General features: G+C 40.3%; 1 protein-coding gene across 6 annotated transcripts in view; it reads left to right on the top strand.

The window, feature by feature from the left end:
• Positions 1-2649: 2649 nt before the first annotated feature.
• The window catches only part of MEF2A (myocyte enhancer factor 2A), a 93302-nt gene continuing 76932 nt past the window's right edge, over positions 2650-19019 (top strand). For 2 of the 6 annotated variants that reach the window (XM_030013380.2, XM_030013375.2), the window contains exon 1: positions 2652-3005. The gene's annotated coding sequence lies outside the window, so the exon portion shown is untranslated. Of the gene's footprint in view, positions 3006-3367; positions 3519-19019 lie in introns of those variants that run through there. The other 4 variants (XM_030013382.2, XM_030013381.2, XM_030013383.2 and 1 more) reach the window with 3 other exon arrangements.

The following is a 19019-nucleotide window of genomic DNA, read 5'->3' on the forward strand; positions in this document are numbered from 1 at the left end:
TTTTAGTCATTTTGATATGTAAATTCTTCTATGATTTTATTCGTGTCACCCTAAGGGCTGATTTTTCATTTATGCTATTGTGACATGTGAGAACATCTGTGACCCCCCCGCCACCCATTCTTTTTCACTAGCAGTCCCAAGAGGGGGCTGCAGAAGCAGATGTAGCAGCACATCATTGCGTATGGAAAACAACATCTGTAATTTCAATTGGATGCCATATTTTGCACTTCCTTTTCTCAATTGTTACATAGGGCAGTGTTTCAATTGAGGGAGGAATGCATTTCAGTGGGAAAGACGCTGCTCTATACCCCTTAACTATTGTTTGCAAGGCATATATAGAAATCCCTTGAGCAACACATGCAATGCTTATTCTTGTAGTGCCACTGAAAAGGACAGATTAAAACCAATTATTTATCTCTTTGGCTTCCTGCTCGATTTTTGCCAGCTTAGAATAATATTATATACTGAAATTAATTAATGATTATATCCAGAAGTCCTTGCTCAGGCCTTGCTTTGGGGTCTTACTTTGTAAGTTAAAGAATTCAGGATTTTATCTAACATCTTTTCAGCATATTGCTGTCATGAGAGGATTTCATGGTATTAATTGTTAGATTCTAGTAATACACCTTACAGATATTATGGATGATAGGTAAAGTGACAAAGAAAAGAATAAACTATATTCATATGAAAATCACTGACATTTGGACTGTTCATGTTGAGAATTGTAAGAAAACTGTATGCATTTAAATCTCTTCCTGATTATTATAAGTCAGTGACAATCAGCTTGGAAAGATCATAGTAGATGGCAATTACTGTATTTTGTTATTTGTCTTTCACACCCTGTACTAGCTTTTTCCTAGATCCACAATCAGAAGTGCATACTCTTGTACTTCTGTTTTGCATGAAAGCTGGATGTTTCAGAAATTGTTGAACTTATTTACTGGCCATATATTTAAATCCCAAGTAAACTGAACATCATAAATCCTGAACTTCAAAATTTCTGTGAGCTGTGAATTACTGCTTCCATTCGAGCTAAATGTTTGGAAACGGACAATAGAAATTTGCATTCATTTTTTGGGAACGATCCTGGAGGATCTACCTTCTTCCCTTCAGCGGTGTGGTTATCACACAGCGAGTTGGGCGTTTGTGTCACCATTTCTTGCATCCTGTTTTCTAACCATTTGTGGAGATACTTTTTTGTACTCAGTTAATGACATAGTCTTCCAAATGCAAAGAACACCCTCTGATTTCTGTTTTCCAGAGAAAGCACCTTTGATTCATGTGTCCTGAAGCAGAGCTGTGCACTCTCCGTCAGTGATTTAGTGCTTTGAAATGGCTCCCATCGTTTTACTCTGAGGCTGCGGGTATCTTGCAGGATAAATCTGGAGAAGCTGTAGAGCACAGATGATTTTTGGCAAGTATCTTTTTGTCATCAAAATTTTATTTTTGGGTCATTCTTCAGCTGCTGCCTTCTGTGAAGGAGAAAGATGCCAATTTTATGTCTTTTATTATGCATTCCCAAGTAGTCTTTTCTACTTAAAGCAAAATTAATGGGAACTCTGACAAAGATAATGTGAGGTGAAGATGGGTGGAGGAGGAACCAAGGTGGACTGTCACCTTAGCCTGAAAGTGAAGACAGAGCTCATGTCCTCCACAGAGCGCTAATTTTCACAGAAAGCCAGTCAGAAAAAAAGAAAAAAAAAATACACACACACATAGCGGGGACGTGGTGGTGGTTTCTGTGAGGGCGACAGAAGCAGCTGGGCTGTTTGCGGGTGGTAACTGCTGTTAGTCTCATGCTACATCCTCCGGTGATCAGGTCTTGTGAGAGGATGAGGGACCACTTCCCGAGGCTTGCGTTAATTACCTCAAGGACACGGTTTTGGACCCTAAGGGCGAAGCTTCGCGTTGCTGGAACGAGGAGAGCGGGGGAAAGCAGCTCTGCTGGCTGCCGGGCAAGAAGCGGCGCTTTCCCCCTCCGCCTTCTCCTCCCGAGGAGGAGGGCGGCCTGCGACACGGGGCTGCGGGCCCCTGACATGGCGGGCGGCTGCACGAGGGGCAGCGACCAGCGGGCACCGCGGTGAGCGGGGGGGGGGGGGCAGAGGGGGCGGAGCCCCGCCCCGCCCGCAGGCCCCGCCCGCAGCCGTTGCCCCCGGCAACCCCTCGGCCTGTCCCGCTGGGCCGGGGCGCGCGCGCGGCCCTGCCCTAGCGGGGCACGAGCGTTGGCGCATGCGCCGCTTCTCGGTAGGGCGGGCTTGGCTACGTGCGTCACTGGTGGCGAAGCGAGGGTCCGGGCAGACCCGGAGAGCGACGGAGCCTTTGTACGCATGCGCTGCCGCCAAGGTTGGACAGGAGGGGGCGCGGCCGAGGGCTTCCTTCGCAGTAAGCCCGCACACGCTCGGCTTTGATTGGCTGCCGCTTCCATCGCCGCCTTTCTGATTGAGCGCGCTCCTGTCACTCAAGGACTCCACGTTTCATTACTCCCCGCCCACCAACTGCTCTATGGTTGGCAGGCGCCTCTGTTTCTTGCGGGCGCTGTGATTGGCGCGGCCGCCCCTTCACTCCGGCGCGCTGCCCTATCGGCTCGCGGCGCCGCAGGATTGGGTCGGTGAAGAATGTAGACCCGGCCGCTCCCCATGGTAAAACAAAATAATCCGGGGACGCTAGATGCTCGCACCGGGGCGCTCCCAGTCCCACCGCCGGGCGCAGGTTCACCTCGTGTTTCCCTTCGCTGCCCTCCCCGACCCGCCCCTGCGCGGCTCGGGTGAGCGCCCTCAGCGACGTCCGAGCTGCCCGGAGAAAAGAGCGGAAGGATATCCTCAGGAGACGGCTGCGCCGCCTGAGAAGCGAGTGTGACAGAGGAAGTAGTTCCGGCCCCTGTTGGGCCTTGTTTCCCAAAAATAGCGCCCAGCGGGTATCCGTGCGCCGGTGTCAGTGTCTCCTGAGGAGCCTCAGCGGGGAGGAGGCAGGAGCGGCGGCGGCGGGGACCGAGGGGACGCGGGCGGGTGAGCGAGCGAGCGGGGTCCCCGCTTTTGGGGGCGAGCGGGAGGGCGTTCCCTGAGCCCGGCGGCTCCGGACGGCGGCGAGGGTCGGAGGCGAGTGACCGGGGTCGGAGGCAGGGGCAGCGGGTGACGGGCGGGGGCAGTCGCCGAGGGGGGCGGCTGGGGGGGGGAGGAGAGGAGGGAGAAGGAGAGTGTCGTGTCCCCCCCCGACCCCCGCCATCCCCTTCCCGCTCTGCCGTGCCGACGGCGGCGGAGCGGAGCGGGGGGTGCTGGCGGGGAAGTTGGTGCGGGGGGCGGGCGGGGGAGGGGCGCGGGCGGGGGCAGTGGCGGCGGGCGCGGGGTCCCGCGGGTGGGCAAGTTCCCCGCGGCCGGGGCCTCCCCAGAACTTCCTGCACCGCTCGCTGGAGAGAGGAGAGGATGGACATTTATGGACCAGGCCAGCGGAGTCTGCCCGGGGGCTGGTGCACCAGGGAGAGAGGGTGGGGTACGAGGCCGTGGCGTTCGGGGAGCACTGAGGTAAGATCGTCTTCGCCCGGGTGGCCGAGCCCTCTGCTTGGGGGGGGGGATGTCTGGCAAGGCGGGGAGGAAAAGTACCTTTTGTCCTGCTTCTCGGCAGCCACGTTGGGTAAGCAACATCACGTTTAAAAACAAACCAAAAAATCCCCCCCCCCCCCCCCCCCGGAGTTTGTCTGCCGTATACGCTAGCGAAAACGATCGGGGGTCGGGGAGGGAGGAAGTGAAGGTAGAAATTGTTAAAGTAGTTGTACAGCGCATAAAGAAAGGTGCGTTGCGAATGGGAGGAGAAACTGGTCGCTAATGTGTAAACTAGAGGATGTTTTGTCCAGAGGAAAAGATTGGTGGTAGAGCTGTGTTGTACTGCAAGTAGGATTTTGTGTTCAGCAGCTCTGTGCAGAAGTCATGAGGATAAGAAAAGAGACTGTTCTATTTCTGACTGGAAAGACTAAATTTTTTTGAGTTTATGGACCTATATTTTCCAATAAATTTTTACCTGCTTTTGAGATGCTAGGTGGTGAGGAGAGTGGAATTGCTTGGAAAAACTAATCCATAGTGACTTGTTTGACAGCTGATTAATTTCAGAGTTGAGAAACTGGAGTTCTCGGGGCAGGGGGGGAGACAATTTAAGAAGAGGGCTTTTTTTAGTGCTTAGTGTAAAACCATTGTGTTCCAGAGTTGTACAAAGACTAAATTTATTATGAACAGTGGAGGAAAGGGGTTCTGGGAAGTACAAAGGAGCAACAAAAAGGAGTAATTTGTAAACAGTAGTAAGGGCCGGGGGGGAAAGAGTGGTGTGGTATGGAATTGGTAATATAGACAGTATTTATTTTAAACCTTTTTCACAGTCCGGTAAATTTTTATGTAGCATGAGGAAGGCTATAAGCTTTCAAACTTAATAATGTTAACCGTCTACACATAATTGTTCCTTACACAAGTCTTTTTTTCATTTTTAGGAGTTAGGTATCTATATTTTGACATTTCTGTTGTCTTGTTATTGCTAACTAGTGTTTAAACAACCTGTGCAAAAGGTGTCAGAGCAATGTTCCTATAATCTATTCTGTCTGTCTTTAAAATGATTTAAAATGTTTATCTCTACCCCTTGCATGTAAGAATGTAATCTTTGGCTTTTTCCTCCTCTCTAATAAGTGATTTGCATTTGGGGGAGAAATGTGAGGTTCCTCTTTTAAACTATTTTTTTCATTTAGGTGCTAGAATATGTGCAAAATGGCATGTCTTTCAATTACATAATTTAGAAAAATTGTAATAAATGATGTGATGTTGACACTTTTGGTCGCTAAAGGGCATAATTATAAAATGATATTTTAAAATTCTATACTTATTTAGCTAGCAAAACAAAAATGAGAGAATGGAAGAATTTGTCTTGATGTTAAGGGATTATAATAGTGCTGGGCAGTTGGAGATAAGCCTTTTTTGATTGAGGGCATTCAGTTTGGAGTTTAGGAAGGAAAATAACCCAATGCCCTGGTTAGTTATTTTTCTCCTCCATAACTCTTTTCTAAATCTGTAGTTGATGTAGCCCACCAGCAGTAATAGAGGACTGTCATCAGTAAACAAGAAGAATCCTTCAATGAGAGGGACAGGTTCTACTTCAGAACAATTTGAGTGTAGATGGCAGTCTCTGCTGATGCAGCTCATCTAAACCAGTTTTAATATTCTGGCATTTCTAATGATTTGTTTGTGAGAAGGCCTTTACAGATTGTAAACTATGGTAGAAATATGTTAGCCTTTAGCCTGTACATTTGCTTGTTTTGCTCCATTTTTTAAGTGTGTTTAAACCAATGTGGTTACACTTCACCTCTCTAAATGAGTGGGCCCATAGAATGCTTTGCATAAGCATAGATATCTGGATTTAGATTCCTATAATTTCACATAATGTTAGTTTCTTTCTCTGCAAAGCAAGGGGTGAAGAAAGAAGTGAACATTTAGTTTTATGAAGCTGGGTGAGTTGATCTATACAATGGAGTCATGTTGGACTAGTGAGATGAGAAGGACTTGGCTGAATTAAAACTTGAAATAATTCTGAAGAATAAAATGGCTTATTATGGCAGAAGACCTATCTTATTTAGAAACCTTATTTGAGCTGAAGTGCATGTGGTTTAACTTAAACTGGTTAACGTGGGCAGCAAAGCTTTTACGGGGTTTATTTTAGAATGTTAGCCAAGTTTCTCAGATAACTTGTTGATGTCATTCCATGTGTTCTGGGCCTAAGTGCTGCTTCAGAGAGACTAGAAGCACTGTGCAAGTCTGTGAACAATGCCATGCTACCGTGCCTGCTGTCAGTCATGTCATGTGTAACAAAACACAGCTGATGAATTCTCTAACAGTAGTAAAAGTAGTGTAGTATAATGCCCTGTAACGTGCAAATCTGTGCGAGTTTGGGAACTGTATTTCACCTAAATAAGAAATATCTTGAATTAGTAATAACTGTAGTTTGTTATGCCTTGCACAAGACATGTCTGTGTGTTTCAGCTCAATTTTTTAAAAAATACATTTTCTAAAAATTAACACTAGCACATTTTATTCACCTCAAAATTCTTAATTTTTATTTTTAAAGGCCACAGGATTAAATAATCTGTGTAAAACTTAGGCTTTGGGCCTATTCAGTCATGACAGCAGCCTGATAACATGTGCAGAACACTGGGACATACTTTTCCTTCTCGTTGAAACGAAGGTTACTTTGAATTAATTGCAATGCTATGTGGCAACCTATATGCTATGTAACTTCTTAATGCACAAAGTCGCTTTATTTAAGTTTTCACATTTCTTGTATTTGAAAGATATTTCACATGTGTAATAATGTGTTCTTCAATTGATCAAACAGAACAAAAGTCAAAATCTCTATCTGTGATAATATGGGTTATTTTGGTGCCTGTTGTCTTGTGTTCAGATTTGATTCCTTCAGCTCTGGAAAGTAACGAGGGAAAATAAAAGCACTATTCCTCCTCTTTTTCTTGTACGCTTTACTGCTAGTGCTGAAAGCCTAATGCAATAATTATTTGAATGGACTTGCCAATGTGTTACTGCAGTGGTACTGAATGTAGGTTTGTTTAACTCTTTCACCTATTGTGTGAAATGAATAAAGTCTCCAAAGGTGCAGTCAGATTCTGAAATAACTAAATATAGCTGGCTTTTTCCCTGAATGTTTACAAGGTGGTTTTGGTGTCTTATGAAGTTTGTAAGATTACAGCAAGACATTCTTTTGCTTTTTTTTCCCCAAGTTATTTTTGTTGACCTTCCAGTAAAAGACTTCAGGAACTTTTTTGGACAGCTAATCAAAATACATTTTAGGTCACTGATGCACTGTCTAGTGATTGAACAAAATAGTATTACTAAGTTAAAAACGGACTTCAGCTGTGTAATATGACAGTTACCCTCCCCTCCCCCAGCATTTGTTCTGTGGTAGAGTACCAGCTAATAAATAATGCCATGGAGGGTTAAGTTTGTAGCCTGCAATAGTGTAGTTTGCGTTGTTTATTTTAAAGTAAGCATCTGATCTAGACTTCTGCCTCTTACCACTCCCTTCATATGGTGCATTCTTAACACTTGATCTTTCAAGTTACTGCTTATGGAGTTGAAAGGAAGGGATTTTTTTTTTCTTCTGTATTAAGGGACTCCTTATTTTTGTTTATTAACTGTATTGTTCCAATCTCTGTTTAATGAGTTTGTGAGAATTTTTCTAGATTTCTTTAACTTGTATCTTTTTCTTTAGAAACATATGCCCCTGTACTGTATACTCTCACTTCCATTTGATGCTAAAGAGGAATTAATATCTTGCAAGACAACTCTGTTGCTGAGATTTCCATCCCCCCTGCCAAAATAGTCACTGAGTTGAAATATTTTAAACGGTATATATGGTAATCTTCCTTTCTCCTTTTCTCCTTAATCTGAGGTTGCAGTGAAGAATTAGGCAGGAATGACTGTCGGGTCAAGACAGCTAGATTTTGTGGCCAGTCTTTTTTCAAAACTTTGATGCAGGGGAATATAGAACCTTTTGTACAGAAAGGTAGAAAACTATGCTTTTTGTTCCCTGTGTGTTGTAACAGTACAAGTGTGCCTATATTATGAGAAGATGATACATCTTTTTTAATAAGAGTGTGATTAATTGAGTTATTTTTCAGGGAATTATCTACTTTGTATTCAAAATGTTAGTGATGCTTAATTAGGTAGGTCTCCCAGTTATATTTGTCTTTGCCCCTGAAGAGCTTTTGAATTCTGCTGAAGTCCTTATGGGCCAACCTAGAGACTTAAAAGTGTGTTCTCTATTGCTTTGTCCTCAGCTGAATTTCACTAGTAGTCACTAAGTATTGTTGCATTGCTATTTTAAGTATACCAAGATAAAAAGTAAGTGTTTGGAATTATCAGCCAAGCATAGTTGTGAAAAGGTCCTTGCTTTAAGGTAAGTATCTGTGTACCAGGCATTGATGACAAAGCATCTTTTACTGCGTTTTTTTTACCCCTTTTTTTTTTTTTTAAATAAAGAGCTAAATAACTAGGAGAAAAATGTGTTTGCCTTCATTGTGGTGGTCAGAGATCACCTAAAAGAGTGGGGTGTAGAGCGGATGGGTTTGTGCTCGTGATACTTTTATGATGATAATAGAGGGGAAGAAGGATTTTTTTCCATTTACTTCAGATCCCTTCAAGTGTTTTTGAAACTCAGCTTCATTTGAAAACCAGATTGCTTCCAACACTGCAATTTAGGATTTCATAGAGTGGACTAATGTTATTTTTATTGTTTGAAAGCTAATCATAGACCTGTGAGAATATGTAAAGCAGATATGTCATCTTGACACCTGCAGTAATACTCACAAGCTGTGGTCAGTATCACTATTGAGTGCTGTATGAATATACACAGGACTGATCTTGTAATTTTCTGTGATCACTTACAATGTTTGGAAGGTCAAGGGGGACAAATTATTTAACTTTAGCTATATAATTATGTAAGCACATCTATAACTGAGCTGTGCTGTGGCTATGCTGTTAAACATTTCTTTCTTAAAGATACTGGCATACAGAGTTGAGAGAGAGAATTCAGAGATCATTTTAGTATCACTTATGTGTAGGAAAGTATTGTAAGTGTAAAAAGATGGGATATGGAAGAATTACGAACAGTTGTAAGAGAAGAGAGTAAATAAGTAGTTGAACCTTGAGAGACTCAGATATATACACACATACAAAAAGATGAGGAGTCACAAAGGGCAGAGCAGACTTGCCTTGGCAGTGTCCATTAAAGAAACGGTTGAAAGGTGCCAGGATCAGGTGACTTCTCCCCCTTCCCCGGTATAATGCAAAAATCTGTATTACTTGAGTCCAGGAGGCTGAGAAAGAAGTTGTAATAGTCTTTTTCCTCAGGTATCAAAAAAAGAGGCAGTGTTTTTAAGCAGACATCTTTGTCCAGATGTTTTGAATAGTATTTAATTGACCATCTTACTGTTGTGGAAAACTTGTATAGTATAGCTCAGAAACATTGTGTGAGGTTATCAACATTAAGGACATGTTGGTTTTGGTATCATTCTTTCACAGCAACTGCCCTCTTCCTGATATGACTGCATGCATCCTGTTTTAAAAGCTGTAAGCTGACAACAATGACTGCTAATAAGTTAGTGTATATAGCAATTAAAAAATATTGCTTTTTAGTGTGAGCTTTCAAAGCACTGAGTCTTCTGAGAATATTTGAGAAAATGGGATGTTCCATCATAACTGTGGGGGTATTATATTGTCATGCTATGAGAGTAATAAACTAAATTTTTCAGTAACTAAATATTTTTATTTTTCCTTGAAGCTGTTAAAATTACTGTGTAATGATATGAGGTTTTAATTGCAATTCAGGTGTCTTAAATTTATGCTCAGATGCCCATTGGTTTCATGGTAAAAGAGGGGAAAGTAAAAGGTACAGCAAGAGATATACTGTTTCATTTGATGTGTAGGGAAAGCGCTTTCTGCTAAAGTTTTTGAGCCTATAGGCTGTCAAATTGTTTGTTAGTCTGAGTTTGATAATATACATATTAACTTGGCTAGTTGGCTTTTGGGATTTGAAGCTTCTGAGTGCAGAATAAGGATTTCCTTTCAGAGACTTCCTTAATATCCTCTTGTGTTTCTTTTAGAGTGTTAAGGTTTTTGTGGTTTGCATGTTGTTGTTTTTTTTGTTTTATTTTGTTCTCTTGTTGTTCTCCTTATCTTTGTTCATAGCATTCCAAATGCTGGTATCCTAACTCTTTGTCACTAAAACATATATGAAGATCTTTGCTTTGAGAGATGTTGGCTCAACTACGAAAAAAGTGCCAGCAGTAAAAGTATTAATGGTTTCCATTAGGAAGCACTAAATTAGAACTCCAGCTTCAAGGGAGGGAGGCAAAATCATGGACGGCCGGAGAGACGTGTGGTCAGTAGGTGGAGGCAGGTATTCACTGGATATTGGAGATGTGGAATATAGGTATATTTGCAGAATTTCTAGTTATTAACACAAATACTCTGAAAATTCACAAGGAGTATGTAGAGCATTGTTTTCTTTGTCACAAATATGAAAACTGCTAACCTGAATAGCTGTCAAAAAAGTAATGGCAAACTATCAATTGAATTAACTGAAATTTAAAAAATATTGTATTTTACCAAAACTATATTACAAAATCAGACAGAAATACAGAACACTTGTTCTCAGTGAAGGACATGGAGAAATTCCAGAAGACCCCCAGACTTTGTCATGGGTTTAATGAGAGTTGAAATTTGAGGGCAGGGGGCAAACAACAAGACTTATGATAAGATAATTGTCGAATGATTAAAAAAAAAAAAAACCAAACCAGCAGCTATTGGTCACTGTTTCTATTTATCACTGTTAATTCAGTAGCTTTAAGGAACTAGTTAAATATGATGTTCAAATGATTGGAAGTTCTGGATTTTAAAACATAAGTTATTAATGTTCCTGAATGCTGGGGTCTTTTAGATGCTTTATGCCAAATAGGAGGAAAGTACTTTAATGATTTGTTCAGGAGATGAAATAGGGTTAGGGGAGAGTTGAAAATTTCAATTACTGTTTCTGTCTTGGCATACTGAAGGACGTGTGTAGTGACTCCTAGTTGAATTTTTTTTTTTTACAGGCTTATCTACATAGGACACTTAGATTCATAGTAAGATGAAAAGTAACCTGATAGCCCACAGTTATCCCACTAGTTGCTTTTCAGTAAATCTTTCTGCAGATACTTTTAGCATGCCCTATATATGAGACTTCGCTAGTTCAGTGGGTTGCAGTCTTTTTTTCTCAATTTGTAGATTCCCCATATGTTTTTGCCGAGGAGATGGACTCCTGTACTGTCAAGTTAAGCCTAGTGGTGACATGCTTGTTCTTATAGTTGTCTTTTCAGGATGCCCTGGAATTAGTCCATGAACTCTGTTGTTGTCACAAGTACATGCGTATTTACTGTGAAAAGTGTGTTAGCATGAGGTGCTTATATAAAACTTGCACTAGATTCTATCAGAAAATAACAGAGTCATTCACCTCAGAAGAGGTGATTGGAGAGGAGATCGAAATGTTATGACTACTAAGAGATCCAAGTAAAAAACTTTTTTTTTTTTTTAAAGCTGAGGAAAGGACTTGCCCCATGTTAGAAGGTTATGATCCAATCCCAAATCTACTGTGTAATCATGTTATGAGCCCCTGCAGCACCCTCTGGTGATCCAAACATGCTTGTGCAGCAGTTGGTGTCCTGGTTGAGCTTCTGAATGAGCATAACCATCAGGTCTTGATACAGGAGCGAAGAAATACTTTAGAACAAGCCTAGGCTATCACCAACTTGATGGTGCTATTGGGTTTTGCTGCCATTTTTTTTTTCTTTTCACCTTCTAATTATTGTTTAAGATGAGATGGAAGTCACTGAAGGATCTGTAGACTGTCCTGTTAATATTGGCTCTAGGCAAGCATAACCAGTGTGATTGCATGAGATAAAAGGATTCCAGCTTTATGGCTGGGTTGCTGAGGAGCAAATGAAGCATGGTATGGGGAAGAGGGAAGAACAAAGATAATGTGTATATGAAAATTTTTATTCTGTATATTATAGCCTATTTTACTTACGATATTAAAATATGGCTTGGAGAAAGAGTGGAAGTAAATTTAAAAATAGTCTGAACAGTAATAGTACAGTAGTGGTTTTGCAAGTGATAAAGCTTACAGAACTTCAATTTCCCTTATTTTTTGACTCTTCTGTTATTCCTGGATCTTTCAGAGTATCCCCTGTATGTGGTGTATTTCTCTTAAGTTCTGTAAATATCTTAAAGATCTGCTGGCTGTGGCTAGTCTGAGTACAGGTGTCTGCTGACTGCCTGAGTGATCCAATAGAACCTGCTGCCCCTCTGGTCACTGCAGGTCAGGTGCTTTACCTGGGGGCTGTGTGCAACTGCCATGTCAAAAATTCTGCAGCACTTTTTCTAAAGTCTTAAAAATAATTGGTACTTTTTCTGTTGCACTTGGCTGAAACTGGCCCATTAAATCAGAGCGAGGGAGAATAGACTATGATAATGTAAACCTCATTTTATTAGAATAGTAGGTTTAGAAGCTGTGGGTAATAGGCAGTTCCATCTTCAAGATTTTAGTGCCATCATTGATAATGCCCTAATCTTAGATCAGTAAACAGTGTGATTTTCTTAAGTGTTTTTATTTAATTTTAGGAAAATAAACTTAAAGGTAGGATGATTTAAAACTCTGCATTTAGTTTCTTAATTTGCTTTGCTTTTAATGTATTTGATTTGATCTAAATGTCATATTGGGCTGTGATTCATTCATTCAGCAGAATAAAGTTAAATCTTAAATAGATCTTCATTTCGTTGATGCCTGTTTGTAAATGTATGGGAAGACAGTTGTGTAGAACATTTGTGATTTCTTCCTACCCAGAGAGTCTGGTCAGGATGCTGTTTGCAAAATTTTGTAATGGTTTGGGGATTTTGTGCAGGGAATTGACTCTGCAGCATTTGTACCCGGGATTTGATTCTTGTGATGTAGAATAGAAGCTCAATGGGTTGTCATCGCAACTGCTTGTCCTCTGCTTATCCATTGCCAGACTTCAGACCATAACTGTATATAGTTTCAGACAGCAGTTTGCTTCTCTTACGCATGTGTTCTGGAGGTCGGGGAGCAGGGGCTTATTTGTATCAAAGAAAGTCAGAAGACCTGTTTGTCTGGAAACCATTTAGATTTTTCTGTTTTAACACCTTGTGTCTAATCTCCTCTGCACCTCGTGTCGTCCCCCCCCCCCCCCCCCATTCCCCCTCCCTGCCCTGAAAAAGGAACAGAAGAGTGGAGGGAATATCTTCTTTTGTTCTTAAGAGATACTAATACATTTCTTTAAAATTCCTCTTCCCAGCCCCCCATGTGAGGCTCATACCTGTGTTTTATTGAGGACTTCCTGGATCCTATTTTTTAAAACACGGTATTTTTAAGGCTGAACTGTTCAGTAATAAACACCACAATATTCCTGAAGATACTGGCTGACTAGTTCTCAAAAGAGGTTTTAATCTGCTTTTCCATCATGCATTCCTTTAATGAAATGTTAATGAGAAGATGATCTGATAAACTTCTTGAAAATTTTCTGTGAAACAAACTCACTTATAATCTGAGGATTTTTCTTCAGATCTATTTCTTTTAAGGCATCTATGTTTGTTTCTGTAGCTGTCTGTCTTGCATGCATGTAGATAATGCCTACAAGCAAGCCACAAAGATTTTGGTGTGTTGTTCTTCTAAGGCTTGAATGACTAATGTTCTGAAGGTGTAAGGAACAACAGCCCTTCATGTGAAGTTTCTTTTGTGCTGGTTACAGCTGTTAGAAGCAGGAGAAAGTAAGTACAGACTAAAAATCCAGAGTTGCAACCTGACGAGGAATCCTCCAGGCTTCTTATCTTGAATGGTTGAGATCACAGTTCTTGATTCTGTCTTATCTGTACTTTACTGCTTTTAATTCTTCATGGTCTCTTCTGCTTAATCTTAATGGCTTATAAGATACTTCACGGGCATAATTAGCTTATCTTAAAATAGTCTGATCTGTTAGCAACATTGGAACAGTGAAGGGACGGCCAGCCCAGTCACTGGGGGTTTCATGTAGTGCACCCACAGAGATGTGTCAGTGTTTGGACCACAGGGGAGGAAGGAAGGAGTAGGTGAGAATTTTTTTGAAGATATACCTGGATCTTGAACATGAATGCTTCAGCCCAACTGTGTTAGGATTTAGAGATGTTTTCCATCAAGATTTTGACAACAGCCAATTAAAGTAACTAGAAGGCAGCTTTTGTTTTGTTTCAACCAAGATACAAGTGGAATGAAGATAGAAAATTTAGTTCCAAGGGTGTTTCTTTGCTTAGGTTGTTTTCTATATTTGTGGCTTAAGTGTGTCTGACTTGGTTTATCAACTTCTACGCTTGAGAGAGAGTAAGGCTCATCTTGCCTCAAACTCCTCCTTTCAAACTTAGGAGTATTTCTGGTCTCAGACCTTTAAACTTTGAAGTGTCCTACCATTAATGTATCTGCTTACTTGAGGCTCTGTATCTGGGTTTGACTACTTTCTGTAATTGTCTTGTCTTCCTTTTCCATTTTCATCTCCTTAGACACAGGTATACAAATACTGGCTGCTCTTGACTTTAAGCAGAAAATGTAGCTCTATTATTTCAACATGTAAAATGCTTTTCAGGGAAAGTTTGTTCTGGTTTTGGATTGAAATTCTGTTCATTCTGGAGTCTAATAAAACTTCTACATTGACGTTTTTAGGTCCTGTGTTTTGATCTCTCAAACCCTGCAAAAAAACAAACTTGTAAGAAGTGCTTTTATTACGTAGTGCTTGAGTTTGCAGACCATCATTGAAAAACTAACTTGGACTCTGTACAGATGTAGTTAAAAACAAAGTCTCCTAATAGTGTTTGAGTTTTGCTTCCAGGTGGATTCTCCAGGTGGTTCTCAACTCCACGCAGGAAGTGAGAGAAGTAGTTTAACTGTATGTTAATGTCTTGCGTATGCTGTAAGATTTCTTGAGCTTTTCCTGTAAGTGGCAGTAACTTGGCAAGTCCTATGCATAGTTTAATGTTTAAACTAACTCTAGTTTTATTTTTCTGGTGTTGCTGGTGCTCTTACCTATACAGATAGAGTTGCAATATAACTGAAGATTGGGAGGTTGAACTTGCTTCTCTTCCTGTTAGAGCTATGCATCCGAGAAGCTTGGTATAGGCATCATTTTAGTATGGTTTGGTTTGTTACAACAAAATTATTCTGGTGAAGCTTCTAGACCAGATTAGATGAAGTCAGCTTTCAACTGAATTTGGTACATTTCTTGTAACGCTTGGGTTTCTGTGTTCTGTGTGGGTTTTTTTTCTTTTTTCCTTGTTTCTCCCACATTCATTAACTGTGCTTACAATGAGTTTGCAGTGAATTGGTTTCAATGTTCCAGCTAAATCCTTGGCTGTAGTGATGGCATAAGTGGTAGACATCTTATTCTGGTGTTGTTTCTACCATGTTTCCTTGTGTCTTTTAGACCTATTTAGATGAAAATGCTGTAAGCTGATGACATTGCCTGTGTGCTTGATCCCCGTTATAGTATTAATGTTTATGTCTTGGAAGTATTAGTAGAGAGATTATTAGGAGAGGAAGTCTAGCACAGAAAAGCTTCCTGTAGATTACTTGAAATAGTGGTGAATTCTAATGGGGTTCCCATGGTAGTGAATGTGTTTTCTTTAATACACATTAGTCAGATCTTGCTATTGTCTTCTTTATAATACAGCATGTTGGCTGTATTATAGTCAATACACAAGTTGGCTTAGCAAAACTTTCTAAAATGCTATAAAATATGTAAAACCATGTTTGGCAAAAAACGCCAAAGGGTTCTAATGGTTCCTGAGTGTGTAGGGAACTGTCTTTTTCTCTTTGGCATTCACACAAGCTTTTTAATCCAAGTCTTTGTCTCTTTCTCCTTTGCTGTATTCCCATACTAAATTAAATTATTTAATTTTTATTTTAGCAATAGGAGACAATTTGAGCATAATTAAAATAATGTATCTGTCTAAATGAGTGATACCTAATTGGATTATCATTGTTTAGAGAACATGTCTGCAATCATTCATTGCGGAACTGTACATTTTGGTTTGAGAGCTACAATAAATATTGAAGTCTCACCGTTCAATCTAACGAATGTAGCTTTAGATCTGTACTTTCATTGCCACTCTTAGCTTCCAGAATGGGAAACTAAGCATCTCACCAGTGGGGTGAGATGCTGTTCTGGAATTCCAGGACTTTTGTGAAGGTAAAGGGAGCTCTGGCTGTAGTTTAGTGGCAGAGAAAGGCACACACCATTTGCCCACCCGGCCCAGTGAGCACGTGGCCAGCCCTTCTCTTCTGCTTTGTCTGCTGTGTCTGTTACAGGACGTTTCAGCCCTCTTACTGCCTAGGGTTCATACTCAGCCCATGGGAAGATGCACTGGATCTGGAGATGCTCAGAGTCATTTAGATAATGAGGGAAGATAACATCCATATTGTTTTCATAATTTTTCTTTAAAAGATGTTTCTGGGTTATAGTGCTGCTTTGCTAGTCTCAGGCAATTTATGTATGAAATTTCCTAAATCCAGAAGGTTCTTCACCCAGACCTTAGACCTGTGCATCCAATGGATCTGTGCAGTATGCTTAGGTATGTTACAAGCTTATAGGCCTTACCTGTTTTTCCTAAGTTTCCAAGCAACTTCCTTGGCTTATCTTAATAATGCTGTCATTTGAAAGACTTGCTAAGGTACTATACTGAACAACATATGATGGGAAAAATATCGCTAATTAGATCCGTCTTCCAGATTCGAGACCAAATTCAGGAAAATAGTCTTTTAGTCTGTTTAGCTAGAATTCCTCAGATCCCCTCTTAGATCAAAGGTGAAGCTATATTGTGATAGATGTATGCAGGCTACCTCTAAACTAGTTTAATGTAGCAGTGTAAGTCAATGGCATGTTAGGATACCCACACAGAGAAAGCATTTATTTTTTATCCCTACCACTTAAAAATCTGTGGTGTCACAAAATGCTCTTCAGTTGTAGTACCTAAATGGGGCAAACCTGTTTTTTAATGGAGAACACATCTTAAGAGTCATATTTGTAATCTATTAAGTCTTTGGGAAACAGGGTTAATACATTCCGTTATGACTATTCACTAGCAAGATGTGGATGGCAATGCACCTGCATTTTGAGGTGGGTATGTCTTATCACATGGTCTTGTGTGGTTTGTAGCTGTGAATTCCTGTTTCAGCTTTTCTTCATATCTTTAGCAGAAGAGTACTGAAACTATTTGATGTGTTCCAGTAAAACAAGTTACAATCAGCACCCACCAACTTTTATTCTTTTTCCATTTGTTTCTTTATTAAATGTGGTTTGGTCATTTGCTATGTATTGTGAGAACATAGTAAGATTTTTTTGATATAGCAAGCCTTGCTGCATGAAATGCCCTCAAAAGTAGGCTTGAAATCCTTCCTAATTATTGTGTGACAAATTTAAATCGGTAATCCTTTAAAGAAAAAAAAAAATCTTATTTTTGCTTATGTTTTTGGCTTTCAGTAAAACTTGTAGTTCCAAAATTTGTCTGTGGTCTAGATTGATGCCTCTTTTCTAAGAAGAAAGATTTGGCTCAGATGGCTTTTAACAAATCAGGAAAACTAGGGAGGTAAAAAATTTTGTTTCATTTTGTTCTGTATGTATGACAGAGGCTTCTGAACTGTCCAGCATATAGATCTTGTGGTCTTGATAATGATTGGATGATGATGGTGGTAGTTTCTACTCTTGTAATTTGACCTCACCAAATGGATGCCTGACTCTGAGAAGCCTTAGCTTTAACTAAGGACTTTATTCTGCCAAGTATAACTTCCATCAGCTCTTGCTATTTACGGATATGGAAGATAGAAATAATTTTCTAGTGAGAATGCTGCATTTTTGCATTTGTTTTCAGTTCTCCAGTTGATACCTGTGGGTTAAATTAAAAGTTTAAATTGTGATCTGGAGGACTTCTGTGCCTCAAAGCTTGTATGCTAATCCATTGCTTTAGCAACAAGTGTTACTTTTACTGGCAAACCTTGCCTTGTTTTGAGTGTTTTGCCCTTGAGGAAATTTAAGATTGGTGCCTTACCTTGCCTTTGAAGCTGGTTGATTGCTTTCTGACCCTGGTGCAAATGCCTTAATCCTCATCTCCCTGCCTAGGTGCAGTTTAACAATCTCTTGTCCTGTTTGTCAGTATGACAGGGCAGAACAGTATTTTGAAGAGGAGGTATGGCATGCCATGTGACTTGGCTAAAATGAAGTGATATAAACAATTGAAGCTATGTTGCATATCATTTTTGCTCTAAGGATCTGGAAGACTGAATATGTCAGAATTCAGCTGTTCTTCCCCCGCCCCCCCCCCCCCCCCCCCGCAGTTGCAAGAAATCCAGAAGTATTCCCCCTGCCCCCCCCCCCATCTTTCTCTGCTTTTTTGAGCTTTCATTCATTTCACTTCGCAGTAGGTAGGTAATGAATTTTTTGTCAGATTTATCTATTAAAGTGCTAGTGTTTTTCTCCTGAGGAAGAAGGAGAAAGTCTTGTGAATTCTACTCTCGCTAAGCGTCTCTTTTTTTTTTTTTAACTTATCTGGGTATCTTTCCATCCGTTTTTGGTTTGTCTTCTAATGCTTTCATGAATAAAGTTCCAAATCAGTTAGCTGGGTATGTCACATGAACAGATTTTTGTTCCTTTTTTCTACCTGGGGTCTTGAAGAGGAGATGCTCCAAAACTGACCAGTTATGTACCAACACTTTTGGAGAAACAAAACAATTACTATCTGATCTTAAAAACAGAGCATCCGCATAGTTTTACATTATGCATGCTATGCTTTTATTGATATCATGTTAGGTAGGTTTTGATTTCTGTTGGGGTTGGGGTTTTTTTGCCTCTGAAATAAGAGTAACCTGTAACGCGTCAAACAATTGCAGATAATTTAATTCCAAGTCCTCCACCAAGGTCAACATTTTTTAAAATGCTCTGTATAATATTGAGCATGTATTGTTCTTAGTCAAAACATGTTTCAAATGATCTGTAAGACTGTAACTTTTCTCTGTAGGACCCTAATATTTTTTGCTTGCAGTAGAAACACTTTATTTTTTACTATATTGGTGAAATTTGGAAGCTACATTTTTAATGGTGCAGTCAGAAACGTGTTAATTAGAAGGATGAAAATCCTGTTTTTTGTAGACAAGTTGTATTTGTTGATCCCATTTCCTAGTTTTGTCTTCATATTGAAGTTTACAGGTTCAGTTATTTCATTACTTTTCTGTGTTTTTTAACAGTGCAGCTCTTGTTTTTAGTTATGTGGTTTTTTTTCTTTGTGAAAGGAATCCGGTATAAGACTGCTCTAAATGTGTTAACTGTTGTATACTTCTACTGAGCTGGTACATTTTTTTTTTTTGTGTGTTGTTCTTCAATGCTGTGACTTTGCTAATAGCAGGTCAGAATGGTA

The sequence above is a fragment of the Aquila chrysaetos genome, chromosome 5 (genome assembly GCF_900496995.4).
Source record: "Aquila chrysaetos chrysaetos chromosome 5, bAquChr1.4, whole genome shotgun sequence".
NCBI classification, from domain to species: domain Eukaryota; kingdom Metazoa; phylum Chordata; class Aves; order Accipitriformes; family Accipitridae; genus Aquila; species Aquila chrysaetos.